Genomic DNA, 19,213 nt, shown 5'->3' with positions numbered 1-19,213 from the left:
GGTGCCAGTGGAAGAAAACCCAGAACGCCGTGGGTCCCCTGTCGCAACAAAACATTGTGTTCTGTGTTTGTCTTGTTGTTCCTGTTATTTTGGTGGATATTGTAAATTCTTCAGGCGTGACACCCCCTTTTAATTGGGCATGTCGTGCTGCCCCTTTCGGGGCCAAGGGAAAATGTACCCTAATTCAACCTCTTCCACCCTCTACTCCGCCACCTCCCTCCAAATTCTCTGTGACACCCCCATCCCCACGGTGGCCTACCCCCATCCAGAGACCTGTGGTTCTTAATGCAACTGGTTTACAAATGACTATCGCTCTGTTCCCCACTGACTGGTCTCTCAGTACAACATTTGATAACTGTTCTGTTTACCAAAGTAGGTGAAAGAATGTTGCTGTGAGTAATTTCAAACTCATTTGAATTGGATGGAGGGGAAATAAACAAGAACATCCGAAAATGGCGAGCCCCCACAAATTACCTCTGGGAAGGCTGAAACTCACTGCAGGAAGCTGACTCAGTGTCTCGAATCCAACGCTTGGAATGTGCCTGGGGCTACTGGACGGAGTGGGATTACGTCAGGGATTTGAATCATAGACTCAAAGAATCATAGCATAACAGAGTTGGAAGGGACCTCTGGAGGCCATCTAGTCCAACCCCCTGCCCAGAGCAGGACCAATCCCCACTAAATCATCCCAGCCAGGGCTTTCTCAAGCCTGACCTTAAAAACCTCTAAGGAAGGAGATTCTACCACCTCCCTAGGTAACGCATTCCAGTGTTTCACCACCCTCTTAGTGAAAAAGTTTTTCCTAATATCCAACCTAAACCTCCCCCACTGCAACTTGAGACCATTCCTCCTTGTCCTGTCATCTGCTATCACTGAGAATAGTCTAGATCCATCCTCTTTGGGTCCACCTTTCAGGTAGTTAAAAGCAGCTATCAAATCCCCCCTCATTCTTCTTTTCCGTAGACTAAACAATCCCAGTTCCCGCAGCCTCTCCTCATAACTCATGTGTTCCAGTCCCCTAATCATTTTTGTTGCCCTTCGCTGGACTCTCTCCAATTTTTCCACATCTTTCTTGTAGCATGGGGCCCAAAACTGGACACAGTACTCCAGAAGAGGCCTCACCAATGTCGAATAGAGGGGAACGATCACGTCCCTTGATCTGCTGGCAATGCCCCTACTTATACAGCCCAAAATGCCATTGGCTTTCTTGGCAACAAGGGCACACTGTTGACTCATATCCAGCTTCTCATCCACTGTCACCCCTAGGTCCTTTTCTGCAGAACTGCTGCCAAGCCATTCAGTCCGTAGTCTGTAGCAGTGCATTGGATTTTTCTGTCCTAAGTGCAGGACTCTGCACTTGTCCTTGTTGAACCTCATCAGATTTCTTTTGGCCCAATCCTCTCATTTGTCTAAGTCCCTCTCTTTCCGATCCCTACCCTCCAGCGTATCTACCACTCCTCCCAGTTTAGTGTCATCCGCAAACTTGCTGAGGGTGCAATCCAAACCATCCTCCAGATCATTAATGAAGATATTGAACAAAACCTGCCCCAGGACCGACCCTTGGGGCACTCCGCTAGATACCGGCTTCCAACTAGACATGGAGCCATTGATCACTACCCATTGAGCCCGACAATCTAGCCAACTTTCTACCCACCTTGTAGTGCATCCATCCAGCCCATACTTCTTTAACTTGCTGACAAGAATACTGTGGGAGACCGTGTCAAAAGCTTTGCTAAAGTCGAGGAATAACACGTCCACTGCTTTCCCTTCGTCCACAGAACCAGTTATCTCATCATAGAAGGCAATTAGATTAGTCAGGCATGACTTTCCCTTGGTGAATCCATGCTGACTGTTCCTGATCACTTTCCTCTCCTCTAAGTGCTTCAGAATTGATTTCTTGAGGACATGCTCCATGATTTTTCCGGGGACTGAGGTGAGGCTGACTGGCCTGTAGTTCCCAGGATCCTCCTTCTTCCCTTTTTTAAAGATGGGTACTACATTAGCCTTTTTCCAATCTTCCGGGACTTCGCCCGATCACCATGAGTTTTCCAAGATAATGGCCAATGGCTCCGCAATCACATCCGCCAACTCCTTTAGCACTCTCGGATGCAACGCATCTGGCCTCATGGACTTGTGCATGTCCAGCTTTTCTAAATAGTCCCGAACCACTTCTTTCTCCACAGAGGGGTGGTCACCTCCTCCCCATGCTGTGCTGCCCAGTGCAGCAGTCTGGGAGCTGACCTTGTTTGTGAAGACAGAGGCAAAAAAAGCATTGAGTACATTAGCTTTTTCCACATCCTCTGTCACCAGGTTGCCTCCCTCATTTAGTAAGGGGCCCACACTTTCCTTGGCTTTCTTCTTATTGCCAGCATACCTGAAGAAACCCTTCTTGATTTGTGCTTAGCTCAACTGATGGTTGGTTGGGAAATAGTATTCTAACCCTCGATCAGGGTTGAAAGGGACCTCAGGAGGTATACAGTCCAACCCCCTGCTCAAAGCAGGACCAACCCCAACTAAATCATCCCAGCCAGGGCTTTGTCAAGCCAGGCCATATAAACCTCTAAGGATAGAGATTCCTCACCTCCCTAGGTAACCCTTTCCAGTCTTCACCACCCTCCTAGGGAAATCGTGTTTCCTAATATCCAACCTAGACCTCTCCCACTGCATCTTGAGACCATTACTCCTTTTTCTGTCATCTGGTACCCCTGAGAACAGGCTAGATCCATCCTCTTTGGAACCTCCTTTCAGGTAGTTGAAAGCAGCTATCAAATCCTTCTCACTCTTCTCTTCTGCAGACGAAATAATCCCAGTTCCCTCAGCCTCTCCTCGTAAGTCATGTGTTCCAGTCCCCTAATCATTTTTGTTGCCCTTCCCTGGACTCTCTCCAATTTCTTTCTGTAGTGGGAGGGGGCTCTGAAAACTGGGCGCAATGCTCCAGATGTGGCCTCATCAGTGCCGAATAGAGGGGAATAATCACTTCCCTCAATCTGCTGGCAATGCTCCTCCTAATGCAGCCCAATATGACCAGTTACCCATATTGAATGCAGGCTCAGCAATATTTGATAAATTGGTTGCTGTCCATTCAGTCGGTTATTTCCTACTTATTCATAACTAATGAAGATGCTCTAAGGGGATGGGAGAGAGCTGTCCCGTCCGTGTAGTTAATCCACCTCCCCAAGAGATGGGAGCTGTGTCAGTGGGAGAAGCTGTGTCGGTGGGTGGGCAAGCTGTGGTGTCTACATGTATAGATAAAGTTTAATCAAACCCCATTTTTAAAACCACCCGTGGTCTGGGAATGGAAAAGGAGCTCTCTGAGCAGGGCCTGTCCTTCAAAATCCTTAAGATCACTGACTTGCCTATGCCAATGCCATGGGGGGTGTAGCTCAGTGGTTGAGTGTTTGACTGCAGCTTAAGTAGTCCTTGGTTCAAATCCAAGTGCCCCCTTACAAGCCTGTTCCCTTAACAAAAATAAGCACATTTCCATTATGTTCGGGAGCTCCACTGAATAGGGATGAATGGAAACACTCAGTGTTTTCCTGTGCAAATCCATAGAAACCTAGCAAACAGGTCCCTCATCTGAAATCAGTTCCAATCCTCTGAGTGTCTAGTTTATGTTTTCATCAATGAAACAAAGACACATGAAGGCACATTTGCAGATCCTTGGTCTCCATGGGCTACAATGTGCAGAAGAACAAGAACCCCATCCCCTTGGGAGGAATGGACTAGTCTGTGTTACATTCCAATGGCAGCTGTTTAAAGGGATTGTGCTTCGAGTTCATGATCACCCGCAGCGTCTCTGTAAGGTTACCAACCACAGAGCCGGTTGTGGCTGCATCTAAGTAACCGCAGAGTTAGTGTAGTACCAGATCGTTAATTGCACAGCGTCACTTTCGGTCTCGTTGATCATTTGGGTAGAAACAGCCATTTCCTGCCTCTCTTTCACACAGAAGGACAATTTTCTTTGTGCAGACGCAGGAACATCAAGATCTTTCTCTGTCCCTTGTGGAAAGCAGAGTGTCAAATTCCAAGGAACCTTTCTCTTCTGCGATGGAAACAATGGAGAAGCAGGGGGCCCTGGGCACCTCCAGCCCTGGCCGGGAGATGGTTCCCTCCCCGCTTTCTTTATGCTGCTGTTGTTATTTCATGGAGTGTCTGGGATGGGGAAAAAGCTGAGTTCACTCCAGGTGGAGGGAAAAAAGGACCCTGAGAATCTCAGGGCCTCAGGGAAAACCTAATCCCTGCTACCGGGATCACTGAGGTGCTGGGGATTTGAGCAGGAAAGGGACTGTGTGAATTGTCCAGGTGGGGAATGAATAACCACCGACAACTAGATCCACCTCATTAACCACGGACACAGGCTAACGTGCTGCAGATAGAAGGGAAACTGGGAGCAATTCTTTGCTGTCAGCCATGGAAACAGTGACCCGAGTGCACTGCAGTGAATGTGCTGGGGAAAGCTGGACTTTACAGGCAGGTGGAAATAGCAGATCCGAGAAACTCCCCCCCCCCCCAACTTCTTCCACCGGGGTGAGGTGTTGAGCGACTCACAGCGTCCCCACCCCCCCAGCGCCGTTACCTTTCAGCAGGGGCTGGCAGCTCCAGCCAGTCAATGCAGGGGAGAGGGCCGAGTGTATCTCTGCACCCTGAGTCCAGGGCAGGCCCTCTCTCTCCCCCACATAGAGAAACTGGCCCTGCTGCAAAGTGACCCCTGAGAACCAGCAACCTCCAGGACAGAGGGTTTGGCCCTCAGAGCAGGGAATGTGTCCCCCAGGCTGCCGTTAGGCCCCTGGAGGCTCTGGAAACAGGAGGGCTCTGAGTGTAACCCATCCCAAACAGCCCCTAGCTCAGTGGCAGAGCGCATGCTTTGCATGTATGACGCCCTGGGTTCGATCCCCAGCATCTCCAAGTTCTCTTTTCACCCTGCTGCTTTGCTCAGGCCCAGAGGGGATGTGGCCCAGCAGTCTCCCTGCAGGAGTTTCAGTCCTGCTCAGTGCGGGGCAGGTGCCCATTGCACGGAAGGTCTGTGGGGGTTTCTGCTCCTAAGTCACCTTGGTACATTTAAGATTCCCACCCAAGGGGTGGCTTGGGACAGTAGTGGATGAGAAGGGGGAATCCTCCAGCCCTGGAGGGAAAGGTCCCGTCTGCCCAGACTGAGGGGCAAGGAGACGGAGGGGCAGTCAGTGCTCAGAGAGGAGAGAGCTCAGTGATTTACACCCATCAGGGGACACTGTCTTTTTGAGGCGGGTGCAGCTGGCTTGGGATGGTGCTGACGATGGATCAAAAACAGGCTGGAGTCAATGACAGATGGGACACAGAAGGGGAAGGGGAAGGGCATCTCCATAGAAGGTCCTGGGTGCTCAGATACCCCAGGTCTAGGTACCCTGGCCTGTCCCAGAGAGAAAAGACAAAGAGGGGCCCAGCCCCCCGACAGTCATCCCATGGACAAGAATCTGGTTGGGAGTGGGGTGAAGGTTCCCGCTGGACAAAGGGGAGCTGAAGTCCCCCAGCGTCCTGGAATTTAAGCAATGCAAGCTTCAAACCCTGCACGGGTGGGGCCTGAGGGGCACCCGCAGAAGGTTGGGCTGGACAGGGGCGGCAGGTTTCTACAATTTTTGGTGGTTTCCAGAATGGGACCAAGTCCTGCCTCCCCGTCCACCTCCCCCCACATCTGCCTAAGGCTCTGGGAGGGAGTTTGGGTATGGGAGGGAGAGGGAAAGGGGTTGGGCTCTGGGAGGGAGTTTGGTCTGTGGGTTGCGGCAGGGGGTTGGGGTGCAGGAGGGAATGCAGGATGTGGGGTCTGGGCTGGGGCAGGGGGTTGGGGTGCAGGAGCAGGTGTGGGGGCAGGCTCTGGGAGGGAGTTTGGGTGCGTGGTGTGGGCTCTGGGCTGGGGCAGGGCGTTGGGTGCAGGAATGGGTGGGGTGGCCAGGTTCTGGGAGGGAGTTCAGGTGTGGGCTCTGGGCTGGGGGAGGGGGTTGGGGTGCAGGAGAGGGTGCAGGTCGGGCTCTGGGAGGGAGTTTGGGTGTGGGGTGTGGGCTCTGGGCTGGGGGAGGGGGTTGGGGTGCAGGAGAGGGTGCAGGTCGGGCTCTGGGAGGGAGTTTGGGTGTGGGGTGTGGGCTCTGGGCTGGGGGAGGGGGTTGGGGTGCAGGAGAGGGTGCAGGTCGGGCTCTGGGAGGGAGTTGGGTGCAGGGGGTGGGCTCTGGACTGGGGAAGAGGGTTGGGGTGCGAGAGCAGGTGTGGGGGGAGGCCTGTGGGAGGAAGTTTGGGTGCGGGATCTGGGTTGGGGTTGGGGGTTGGGGTGCAGGAGGGGGTGCGGGCGCAGGCTCTGGGAGGAAGTTTGGGTGTGGGGTGTGGGCTCTGGGCTGGGGCATGGGGGTAGGGTGCAGGAGGGAGTGCAGGGGGCGGACTCTGGGAGGGAGTTTGGGTGCAGGGGGTTGGGGTCTGGGCTGGGGCTTGGGGTGCGGGAGAGAGTGAGCGTGCAGCTCTTACCTCAGGCATCTCCCAAAAGCGACCCGCACCCCCCTCTGGCAGCAGCTCCTAGGTGGGGGGGTCTCTGCCCATCGCTGCCCACGGACACCACCCCAGCAGCTCCCATTGCCACAGATGGCAGAGTCGGCCCTCGGGGCGGGGGCAGCATGTGGAGATCCCCCCACCCCCGGGGCTGCAGGGACGCGCCAGCTGCTTCCGAGACTGGCAGGCCACACGGACTGTAAGCAGTGTCAGGGTGAGCCTCACCCTGACATCTGGTGGTGAGGTCTGGCAAGTTGTGGAAAAGAACTTCAGGGGCCGATCTCATTTGCATAGGCACACCCACCCCGCCTAGAACAAGGCCATAGCTGCCCAAATGGTCACTTTGGCTGCTGTGGGATCCCCAGTGTCTCTGTTATTGGGGCAGGAAGAATAATTTGTTATAACCCTGATTATGGGAACTGTGCTGGGAACTGTACTTGGCCTTTTGTGATGATGGAGGGACTCACCATCAACTAAGTAGCACTCGCTAGGCAAGGGTCATGGGTTCCAAAACTCTGTGAATTGAGAGAGGGTGGGGACAAGTATTAATACTTTGAGGTATGGGTTCCTTGATTAGGGCCTTGCATGTTAATTGTCCTTCCTTTTGTCTCTCCACTGTGGAATCTCAGAGCTAATCTGGGTTCCATTAGGGGTCTCGTTAGAGGCTGCTGAGCTCACTTTGGGCTAATGGTGGATCAGCACTGAGGCTCCCCTACTACAAGCTGACTTCACTAAAAAGCTGAACTGACTAAAAGCTGAAATCACTGAGTGTTGTGTTAAGTAGTGGGGGAGCCTGAAAATATATTGTGGAGAAGTTTGTGGGACGGCTGGAGTGCCTCGTGGACAGGCTGGTGGAGCAGTTCATGGGACGGCGGGAGCTGCTGGTGGGCCGCGGAGCGGAGCTGAGCGAAGCAGTTTGTGGGGCGGCTGGTGGAGTGGAGGCCTATGGAGCTGTGGGGCGGTCAGCTTAAGATCATGTAAGGTGCCTTTTACCCCCGCCCCCATCTCCACCCAGGTTGGGAGGTAAAGCTCTGCAGATAAACTTTTGAACTTTGGGGCTGCCCTGACCAGGGACAGAGACTTTTGGGTCATTGGACTTTTGGGACTTTGGGTGATTTGGGGTTGCTGGACTCAAGAACCAAAGGGAAAGGGCATGCCCCAATTTGCTTGGGGTGGGTTTTTTTTTTTGCTCGTGGGTTGTGTTATGAATCCTGTTGGTGGTGTTTCCCCAACATAATGCCACATTGTTTCTCTCTGTTATTAAAAGGCTTTTTGCTACACTCAGACTAGGTGCTTGCAAGAGGGGAAGTATCGCCTCTGGGAGGCGCCCAGCGGGGGTGGTACATATTTGTCCCAGGTCACTGGGTGGGGGCTCGAGCCGGTTTGCATTGTGTTATTGGAATGGATCCCCTAGATATTGAACCCGGCCCTTGTTGCTGCCAACTCTGACGGGCAGAAGGGTTACACGGAGCGAGGGTGGGCAGGAAGCCACCTTAGCCCCCTTGTGCTGCCGGTGATGGCGGTGGGGGTTCCCGGGCCCTTTTAAATTGCCTGGGGGCAGCAGGCGGGGCTGGGGGAGACACCGGGCCCCGGACTTTGGTGGAGCCAGGCCCCCGTGGTCTTATGTTGCTGGAGCATGGGCACCAGGGGCCCAGATGAGGCGCCTCCCCTGCGGCTGGAGGAGCATGGGTGCTAATCCACCTTTCGGCGGGTTGGTTTTTGGAAGGTTAAATGAAGGCAGCCTCTGCTCTGGGCTCGCCCAGTTTCAGGGCCTGACGCTGCTTTGCACAACGATGAATCTCGGAACAGGCCAGCACTGAAATGACGGCAGAACCTGAGGAAGGAAAAGCCTCCGGGTTCGTCTGTGGGCCTTGACGCCGAACGGGAGCCGTAATTTGACTCGCTTTGTGGCTGCGGACAGAAAAATGTCAGGACAAAGTCGTCCCAGTGATTGTGACACTGGGTTTGAGGCGGCTTTGGTCTTATTACAATGTAACTAGCATGGAACACTTGTGTTTTTAAAGGTGGCTTCCCCAAGCAATCCCAAGTTGTTCTTCCCAGAGCTGGGTGATGGTGGGCAGCAGGGGATCTCCCCAGTCTGCGGGGAAATCTCTCTGGGCCCCACTGTTAGTTCTCCAGCCTTTCTCCCCCTAACCACGCACACCTCTCCCCACCCATTATCAATGCTTTACAGCAACCCCTCCCTCCCCTTATGGGATACAGACTCTCGGTGACAGAGACTGCCTGGGGCTCCCCTCTGCATGGCCCCAATGGGGAAGGAAAGGGACCGATGGGGGAGGAAGAAGACGGGCAGAAGGAGTCAAATGCGGCTAAACCAGAATAGAGGAGATTTTCTTCCTGTTAAAATGGACTGGAGTCTCATTGCTGGAAAGCCACACCTTGAGTGAGGTTTGAACCGGCAGCCTTTCAATTGCCAGGCAAAGGTGCGAACCACAGAGACCGATCACGGCCGACTTCCCAACGCTGTCCAAGGAGCCCCTGCAGGGGTGCAAGTGGTTAGTGCAAAGGGCAATGTTGCTGGGGTTGTGAATTCAAGCCTTCCCGCAGGCCTGGTTTCTGTTACCCCATGGAGCTTCCCCAGCTTGCTTGTCCTAATTCACATGGAAAGTGCCATGAGAGAAAAGTCTGAAATGTGGACGTTGGTGCAAAGCTTGGGACCCCCCACCAATGCTGGCCCTAGCTCCGGGTGGGTTGCTCAGGGGCAGGGAGAATTGATTTCTTTGCTGCTGAGAAAGCTGCCAGGACAGGTCTGTGGGCACCAGAGCTCCCCGCTTCTTCCAGCACACGCCAGGCTCCGTCACTCCTGGAGGAGGGTCATAGAATCATAGAAGATCAGGGTTGGAAGGGACCTCAGGAGGTATCTAGACCAACCCCCTGCCCAGAGCAGGACCAACCCCAACTAAATCGTCCCAGCCAGGGCTTTGTCAAGCCTGACCTTAGAAACTTCTAAGAAAGGGGATTCCACCACTTCCCTAGGTAACGCATTCCAGTGTTTCACCACCCTCCTTGTCAAAAAGTTTTTCCAAATATCCAACCTAAATCTCCCCCACTGCAACTTGAGACCATTCCTCCTTGTCCTGTCATCTGCTATCACTGAGAATAGTCTAGATCCATCCTCTTTGGATCCACCTTTCAGGTAGTTAAAAGCAGCTATCAAATCCCCCTTCATTCTTCTCTTCCGTAGACTAAACAATCCCAGTTCCCGCAGCCTCTCCTCATAACTCATGTGTTCCAGTCCCCTAATCATTTTTGTTGCCCTTTGCTGGACTCTCTCCAATTTCTCCACATCCTTCTTGAAGTGTGGGGCCCAAAACTGGACACAGTACTCCAGATGAGGCCTCACCAATGTCGAATAGAGGGGAACGATCACGTCCCTCGATCTGCTTGCAATGCCCCTACTTATACACCCCAAAATGCCATTGGCCTTCTTGGCAACAAGGGCACACTGTTGACTCATCTCCAGCCTCTCGTCCACTGTCACCCTAGGTCCTTCTCTGCAGAACTGCTGCCTAGCCATTCGGTCCCTAGTCTGTAGCGGTGCATGGGATTCTTCCGTCCTACATGCAGGACTCTGCACTTGTCCTTGTTGAACCTCCTCAGATTTCTTTTGGCCCAATCCTCCAATTTGTCTAGGGCCCTCTGTATCCTATCCCTACCCTCCAGCGTATCTACCACTCCTCCCAATTTAGTGTCATCCACAAATTTGCTGAGAGTGCAATCCACACCATCCTCCAGATCATTAATGAAGATATTGAACAAAACCAGCCCCAGGACCGACCCTTGGGGCACTCCGCTAGATACCGGCTGCCAACTAGACATGGAGCCATTGATCACTACCCGTTGAGCCCGACAATCTAGCCAGCTTTCTATCCACCTTATAGTGCATTCATCCAGACCATACTTCTTTAACTTGCTGGCAAGAATACTGTGGGAGACCGTGTCAAAAGCTTTGCTAAAGTCAAGGAACAACATGTCCACTGCTTTCCCCTCATCCACAGAGCCAGTTATCTCGTCATAGAAGGCAATTAGATTAGTCAGGCATGACTTGCCCTTGGTGAATCCATGCTGACTGTTCCTGATCACTTTCCTCTCCTCTAAGTGCTTCAGAATTGATTCCTTGAGGACATGCTCCATGATTTTTCCAGGGACTGAGGTGAGGCTGACTGGCCTGTAGTTCCCAGGATCGTCCTTCTTCCCTTTTTTAAAGATGGGCACTACATTAGCCTTTTTCCAATCTTCCGGGACTTCCCCCGATCACCATGAGTTTTCAAAGATAATAGCCAATGGCTGTGCAATCACATGCGTCAATTCCTTTAGCACTCTCGGATGCAGCTCATCTGGCCCCATGGACTTGTGCATGTCCACTTTTTCTAAATAGTCCCGAACCACTTCTTTCTTCACAGAGGGCTTGCCAATTCCTCCGAATGCTGTGCTGCCCAGTGCAGTCATCTGGGAGCTGACCTTGTTCGTGAAGACAGAGGCAAAAAAAGCATTGAGTATGTTAGCTTTTTCCACATCCTCTGTCACTAGGTTGCCTCTCTCATTTAGTAATGGGCCCACAGTTTCCTTGGCTTTCTTCTTATTGCCAAAATACCTGAAGAAACCCTTCTTGTTACTCTTAACTTCGCTCGCTAGCTGCAACTCCAGGTGTGATTTGGCCTTCCTGATTTCACTTCTGCATGCCTGAGCAATATTTATATACTCATCCGTGGTCATTTGTCCAATCTTCCACTTCTTGTAAGCCTCTTTTTTGTGTTTAAAATCAGCAAGGATTTCTCTGTTAAGCCAAGCTGGTCGCCTACCATATTTACTATTCTTTCTACACATCGGGATGGTTTGTCTCTGTAACCTCAATAAGGATTCTTTAAAATACAGCCAGCTCTCCTGGACTCCTTTCCCCCTCATATTATTCTCCCAGGGGATCTTTCCCATCAGTTCCCTGAGGGAGTCAAAGTCTGCTTTTCTGAAGTTCAGAGTCCGTATTTTGCTGCTTTCCTTTCCTCCTTGTGTCAGGATCGTGAACTCGACCATCTCATGGTCACTGCCTCCCAGGTTCCCATCCACTTTTGCTTCCCCTACTAATTCTTCCCGGTTTGTGAGCAGCAGGTCAAGAAGAGCTCTGCCCCTCGTCGGTTCCTCCAGCACTTGCACCAGGAAATTGTCCCCTACAGTTTCCAAAAACTTCCTGGATTGTCTGTGCACCGCTGTATTGCTCTCCCAGCTGATATCAGGATGATTGAAGTCGCCCATGAGAACCAGGGCGTGCCATCTTGTAGCTTCTGCGAGTTGCCGGAAGAAAGCCTCATCCACCTCATCCCCCTGGTCTGGTGGTCTACAGGAGACTCCCACCACGACATCACTCTTGTTGCTCAGGCTTCTAAACTTAATCCAGAGACTCTCAGGTTTTTCTAGAGTTTCATACTTGAGCTCTGAGCAGTCATACTGCTCCCTTACATACAGTGCAACTCCCCCACCTTTTCTGGCCTCCCTGTCCTTCCTGAACAGTTTATATCCATCCATGACAGCACTCCAGTCATGCGAGTTATCCCACCAAGTCTCCGTTATTCCAATCACATCATAATTCCCTGACTTTGCCAGGATCTCCAGTTCTCCCTGCTTGTGTCCCAGGCTTTGTGCATTTGTATATAGGCACTTGAGATAACCCGCTGATCGCCCCTTGTTCTCAGTATGAGGCAGGAGCCCTCCCCTCTCACACGCTCCAGCTCGTGCTTCCTCCCGGTATCCCGCTTCCCCACTTACCTCAGGGCTTTGGTCTCCTTTCCCTGGTGAACCTAGTTTAAAGCCCTCCTCACTAGGTTAGCCAGCCTGTTCACGAAGATGCTCTTCCCTCTCTTCGTTAAGTGGAGCCCGTCTCTGCCTAGCATTCCTCCTTCTTGGAACACCATCCCATGATTGAAGAATCCAAAGCCTTCTCTCCGACACCACCTGTGTAGCCATTCCTTGACTTCCACGATTTGACGGTCTCTACCCAGGCCTTTTCCTTCCATGGGGAGGATGGACGAGAACACCACTTGCACCTCAAACTCCTTTATCCTTCTTCCCAGAGCCACGTAGTCTGCAGTGATCCGCTCAAGGTAATTCTTGGCAGTATCATTGGTGCCCACGTGGAAAAGCAGGAAGGGGTAGCGGTCCGAGGGCTTGATGAGTCTCGGCAGTCTCTCCGTCACATCGCGAATCTTAGCCCCCGGCAAGCAGCAGACTTCTCTGTTTTCCCGGTCAGGGCGGCAGATAGATGACTCAGTCCTCCTGAGGAGAGAGTCCCTGACCACCACCACCCACCTCCTTCTCTTGGGAGTGATGGTCGTGGAACCCCCAACCTTAGGACAGTGCATCTCATGCCTTTCAACTGGTGGAGTCTCCTTCTGCTCCCTTCCCCCAGACGTAGCATCTGGGCCACTCCCCGCAATGGTACCTGTGGAGAGAACATGAAAATGGTTACTAACCTGTGTCCGCTTTGCTGGTACATGGACTTTCCCCCTTCTTCTTCTGGAGGTCACATGTTGCCAGATTTCTTCACAGTCCTCCTCTCCCTGCTGTGCAGCCTGCTCTGAATCTTCAGAACCTTGTGCCCATAGAAGCATATCCTGACGTCTGTCCAGGAAATCTTCAGTGTCTCTTATGCAACGCAGGGTCGATACCTGTTGCTCCAGACCTTGAACCTTCTCTTCCAATATGGAGACCAGCTTGCACTTTGTACAGACAAAGTCGCTTCTGTCCTCTGGAAGAAAGACAAACATGGCACATCCAGTGCAGGTCACAACAGTTGAACACTCCCCATCCATATTACCTTCCTACTATGAGCTTCCTCCGGAGATGCAGTAATTCCTCAGAGAAGTCGTTAGGGTGTAAGCCTCAGTGGGCTCACTCCAGGTGAACTCCCAGGCAAACTCCTGCTGTTTGCTGCTCTGCTGTTCCTCGCTGCTCAGCTGGTTCTATAAGCACCGAGCCTAAAGCTCTTCCAAGCCTTCTTAGCGCAGCGGGCAGCGCATCAGTCTCAAAATCTGAAGGTCCTGAGTTCAAGCCTCAGAGAAGGCAACTCTTCTTGCTCCCTGCTTTAGATTTTCTAACGGAAATCAGAGAAAAAAAGACTAGAGCTGTGTGGTTTCTAGATACCCTCCCATCCATCTAACACACACACACAGACTTTTCTAACGGTACGTGTACAGTACGAAATTAGTTCAAAATTATTTGATTGGAAATTTCGGGAGCTATTTTAGACATTCAGGCTTCGGTGTCCCCACTAAAGCGCGTGAATTCGGCAGAGTGCGTCCACGGTACCGAGTCTAGCATCGAACGTCGGAGCGGGTGCACCGTGGGTCGCTATCCCACAGTTCCCGCAGTTCCCGCCGCCCACTGGAATTCAGGGTTACGCTCCCAGTGCACGATGGGGCAAAAACATTCTTGCGGGTGTTTCTGGTGCGTGTCATCAGGAAGCTCTGGCAGACAATCGTTTCACGCCTTTTTGGCATGCAGACGCCGTACTGCTTTCAGCCGACGGTGCACCGCTTGCTCTCCTGCAACTATGAATCCGCCTCTCATTTCCTCTCCCCTTCCGATGTAATCTCTACTATCTGCTCTTTCTCTTCCTCATCGAACTCTTCTGCCTCCAACTCTGCTCTCCTGCTGGTGCCACGCTTTCGAGCTTCTCCGGGTTGTCTGTCCTGGGCTCCCGCCTCCGTGAAAGCCACAGAAGACCACCATTTCCCGCCTTTCTTCGGCTACCACGAACCAAACAGCACCTCTTCCCCTGCCACAGTTTTGACCATTGTAAATACCTCGCGCATTTTCCAGCAGTATGTGCAGTCCCTGCAAAACGGGGCGAGGAAACGACGATGGTGTGATTACTATACTGATGAGGACATGGACAAAGATGGCACGGCGTGTGGCAATTGGGAGATCATGGTGGTGCTGGGCCAGGTTCATGCCGTGGCAGGCCAATTCTGGGCCCAGAAAACAAGCAGAGACTGCTGGGGCCTCATTGCGTTGCCGGTGTGGGATGATTCCCAGTGGCTGAGAAACTTTTGTATGCGTAAGGGTCACTTTCATGGAGCTTTGCGACTTGCTGTCCCCTGCCCTGAAGTGCAAAGACACCAAAATGAGAGCCGCCCTCACAGTTGGGAAGGGAGTGGCCATAGCCCTGCGGAAGCTTGCAACGCCCGACAGCTACCAGTCAATCGGGAATCAGTTTGGAGTGGGGAAATCTACTGTGGGGGCTGCTGTGATCTAAGTAGCCAACACAATCATTGACCAGCTGCTATCAAGGGTCGTGACTTTGGGAAATGTGCGGACCATTGTGGATGGCTTTAATGCGCTGGGGTTCCCTGACTGCGGCGGGGCGATAGACATAACGGATATCCCTCTCTTGGCCCCGGAACAGCGGGGCGGCCACTACATAAACCGCAAGGGGTACTCTTCCATGGTGCTGCAAGCCCTGGTGGATCACAAGGGACGTGGCGAAAGGGATGCACAAACAATCCAGTTGGGCCATTGCCCACAAGCTCACCCCAAGCAGCTTGGACTCCTGATGACTGTGATGCTGAGGTTCCTTAGACCCCTGTTCATATTTCAGACCCCAGCCGGTGCAGCATCCCTGCCCAACCACTCACCATCTGCCCCAGGAGAACCAGCTGGTGGGCTGCATCCACAGGCAGGTAGTTTATGCCGCTCCCCTCAGAGCAGCAGCCACAGCTGTGCAGCTAATCCCCACATCTGGTTGCCGGGGATCCAGCTGGATTGTTTGTGCATCCCTTTCAAGACTTGCCCTCAACAACCTGGCAGCCCCCAGCTTTCTCATTGCTCTGTGGTTGTTTGCTCTGTGAAAGGGGCCTCTAGGAATTGGTATTTCCAGAGGCATTAAAGAATCATAAAGGAGAAGGAAAAGTTAATGCCTTAGAAAAGTCTGTGTGTCTGTGTTAGATGGATGGGTGGGTGTCTAGAAACCACTCTGCTCTCGTCTTTTTTCTCGGATTTCCAGTGGTAATCAAGGTCAGCCATTGCCAGCAGTTGACAAGAACATGTGAGAACAGTGGGGGCGGGAAATAAACATGGGGAAATAGTTTTACTTTGTGTAATGACCCATCCACTCCCAGTCTTTATTCAAGCCCAAGTTAACTGTATCCAGTTTGCAAATTAATACCAATGATCACTACAAAAGGTTCCCCCCACCCCACCCGGCTCTCCTCCTGGTAATAGCTTACCTTACCTGATCACTCTCGTTACAGTGTGTAGGGTAACCCCCATTGTTTCATGTTCTCTGTGTATAGGAATCTCCCCACTGTATTTTCCACTGAATGCATCTGATGAAGTGAACTGTAGCTCACGAAAGCTTATGCTCCAATAAACTTGTTCGTCTCTAAGGTGCCACAAGTCCTCCTGTTCTTACTCATGGTGTTGTATCCCCATAGTGTGGCCGTTTGGTGTCAGTCCTTTTAAATAAACAATGAGTTTTTTTCATAGAAACCATAAACAATAAACTCAATTAACTGAGCTACCAACACACTGCACAGGAATGAAATAAACAATTTTATGTTCAAGGAGTTTGGTGCATGTAAATAATATTAAAAATATGTTTTGGGCAACGCGTGGAAAAGTCATTGTGTTGTACAACCCACTTGATATAGTTAATACACCACATAATATTTAACGAAGTTAAGAACCATGTGCTTATAAATTAACGTGTTGTGCCATTTACACACGCACGAGACATAGAAAAAACTGAATTATTTGAGCTTCCAACATTTCCACTTTCTCACAGCATGTTAGACCCCCTGCTTTAAATGAAATATGTCTAAAGGCCAGATGTATGAAAGAATTGTCTCGTTCTGTATTTCTTAGCTTTTATCTCAAAAGGTAATAGCCTCATAATCTCCCCCAAACACCCTGGGACCTCTGCAAATTATTAAAATGCCCCTGTTCTCAGCAAGGCCACGACAGTGACCCACAGCTAGAGTCTCTAGGCCAAGCGTTCTGAAGGAGGCAAGTCAAAGATTTTCTCTTTGCTTCCCTTGGCAAGGTCTGAGTGGGAAAACAAAATCCCCCACATGGAAAGTTTTCTGCTGAGAAACCAATACTAGTCTGTTTGGGGACTTTGATTTGAATGGATTATTATTATTCTCTTCTGATCTCTGAATTATTTCAGTTCAGTCTTTGTCCTCCAGATGTGTTGCAAGGTGTTGAATTGCAGGGGAGAGAGGCCAAGTCATGACGTCTCTTCCCCTCTTTCATAGTTTCTTCCAACTTCTTAGGAAGTTCCTCTGCTATGATGTGAGTCAAGCAGTGTCCATTGTCTCTGGGCTGTCTCGGAGGAGTCCGCATTGTACACGGTTCCTGGGAGAGTCCTTGGGAGCGTGGATACCTTCACCGGGCCAGCAGCGAGTCTGGCTCCTTCAGCGTCACACCGGAATGGCCGTGGCCATTTCCCAGCCTCATCACATATTTCAGTGACGCACCCAGAGCAAAACTCCACCACTTCCCAGACAAGGCTAGCACACACCATCCACCCAGGTATTAGCCTTCAACAGATCACGACTTTTACAATGATAGCTCACCAGGCCGACTCTGTACAAATCGTACCTTAATTCTATGAGAGTGGTGACTATGGGGCTTCCAGGGCGCTGCTTTGAGCACAGCCTGCCACCCCTGGGCTGACACTGCAATGGAGACGTCCCCGTAGAGTCCCTCTCTCCCGGGATAAAGATGGCAGCAGGGCTGGCCTGGGTCACCTGGCGTGGGCTTCTGGAGCTCAAGCTGTGGGGCTGAAAAGTGGGGTGCAGATACTGGTGTTCCTGCTGAAGCCTGGGTTTGGAAACCCTCACCCCTCATGGGACCTCAGAGATTGAGCTCAAGCCCATCTGTCTCCACTGTCATTTTATAGCCCTGCAGCTGCAGCCCCAGAAGCCTGAGTCAGCTGCCCCAGGATCTGAGACAGGTGCCCTGGGTGTTTTAATCGCTGTGGAGACATAACGTTGGGATATGTCTACAGTGCAATGAATCACCCATGGCTGGCTGGTGTCACATTAATCAGGGTCATGTGGCTTGGGCTGAAAAGTTGCAGTGTACAAATACAAAGAAACAAGAGCAAAAACCGGTTGCCTTTATAGCTAGATAGCTATAGATACATGGCAAATAGCAACAAGAATCAGCGTAGAGCTGGATCAAAAAAACCGAAAGATTAATCTTTGCTCTACAAATAATAACTACTGATAAATGGTAATATAAAAAAGGACCTGGAATTCCTTCATAATTTGACGGTTCTTGGAAGTTCCAGGCATATTGGCTAGAATTTTCGAGACACAGATTGTCAGAAAAACGTTAACACGCTGAGTGCTCCACCTGAAACAACAGCAAATACTGTTGCCTAGATAGATAGATACATTGCAAAGAGCAACAAGAATCAATGTGGAGCTGAATCTGCAAAAGGGAAAGATTAATCTTGCAATACAAATAATAATGTATTAATTAGTATTATTATTTATTTATTATTATGTCATAAAGGACCATGAATTCCTTCATACCTTTATCATCCTCAGGATGTTGCTGTGAATTCAGAGACATGATTGTTTTCTGTAGCAGCCGTTGCAGTTTCAAAAGGAAATGCAGGCAGAAAACGAAGCAGAGAGGGTTGTGATGGGGCACATGAAAGGAGAGGAGGCTTGTTCCTCTTGAGTTTTCTTTCCATTGCTCTCGTGATCCTGATGGAGGAAGCGGAAGCTTAATTTGAGTTTGTCCCCACTCGTCTCCTTCTGTCGGCGGAGTGTGTCTTCACCAGCCACCTGGGCTTCTTGCCTGCCTGCTCCCAGCCAGGAGTGGGGGCGGGGGCCAAGGGCCCAGGCTTCTCGGCTCCCTGCGCTGGGAGCCAGGAGCTTTCGTGCAGCAGCCCCGCGAGGAGCCAGGCAGGTGCAGCCCCGCTGGGATCAGGGAGCGGAGGGCAGCCATGAAGGGAGCCAGCCAGAAGCCATGACATTGGCAAGACAGCCAGCAGCCCCTGTGAGTAAGGCAGTGTCTACACAGACACTGTGTTGTCCTAACGACCCCAACGTAATCCCCGTGCCTCTTGAGGAGCTGGAGTTACTATGTGGGTGTAGCAGGGCACTTACATGGATGGGACACGGCTGTAGTGTGCACCGTGAGGTAATTAGGACAACGTAAAATGCTGTCGGCGGGCCTAACTGTGTAGTGTAGCCCAGGTTTTAATCTCCTGCTGATGGCTTATATGCTGGGTGCCTTGTTTCCTTTGCTTAGGAGTGCTTGTTCTCACACCTATCTCCTCGCTTTCCATTCCAGTTCAGGGAAGGAGAGAATAACCAAGTCTTCAGGTATGAAAAGGCAAAACATTTCTACATGACCCTTCGCAGTCAGTGAAACCTGTGGTGGGAAACGTGCCCTCGATTTTACTGCATTTTGGTTTCTTGTCTTGTTGGTTGCTCCCGAGGAGCTGGCAGGGAAATGTCCATGGAGAAGTGGAGTGGATGTGAGGTTTCTTGCTTATGAGATTTGCCTGCGTTTTGGCCTCATTGTGAGAAGGGCAAATTGGATGAGACATTGCACCTTTTCTGATGCCTGTCTGAGTTTGGAAAGTAAGTTCTTTGTTGTCCTGTTCTTCAAAAGGGAACTGAGGGAGCGGATATACACTGGCAGCTGAGAAAGCCTCAGAAGGGGACATCCA

General features: G+C 51.4%; 2 non-coding genes across 2 annotated transcripts; both read left to right on the top strand.

The window, feature by feature from the left end:
* The first annotated feature begins 3,372 nt into the window (after positions 1-3,372).
* Positions 3,373-3,444, top strand: TRNAC-GCA (transfer RNA cysteine (anticodon GCA)). Its single transcript has one exon. It is a non-coding gene; the product is annotated as a tRNA-Cys (tRNA).
* A 10,067-nt stretch (positions 3,445-13,511) lies between these two features.
* TRNAL-CAA (transfer RNA leucine (anticodon CAA)) lies at positions 13,512-13,584 on the top strand. Its single transcript has one exon. It is a non-coding gene; the product is annotated as a tRNA-Leu (tRNA).
* Positions 13,585-19,213: the final 5,629 nt, after the last annotated feature.

The sequence above is a fragment of the Caretta caretta genome, chromosome 28, assembly GCF_965140235.1.
Source record: "Caretta caretta isolate rCarCar2 chromosome 28, rCarCar1.hap1, whole genome shotgun sequence".
In the NCBI taxonomy this organism is placed as follows: Eukaryota; Metazoa; Chordata; order Testudines; family Cheloniidae; genus Caretta; species Caretta caretta.
This window is presented reverse-complemented; position numbering and strand designations above follow the sequence as displayed.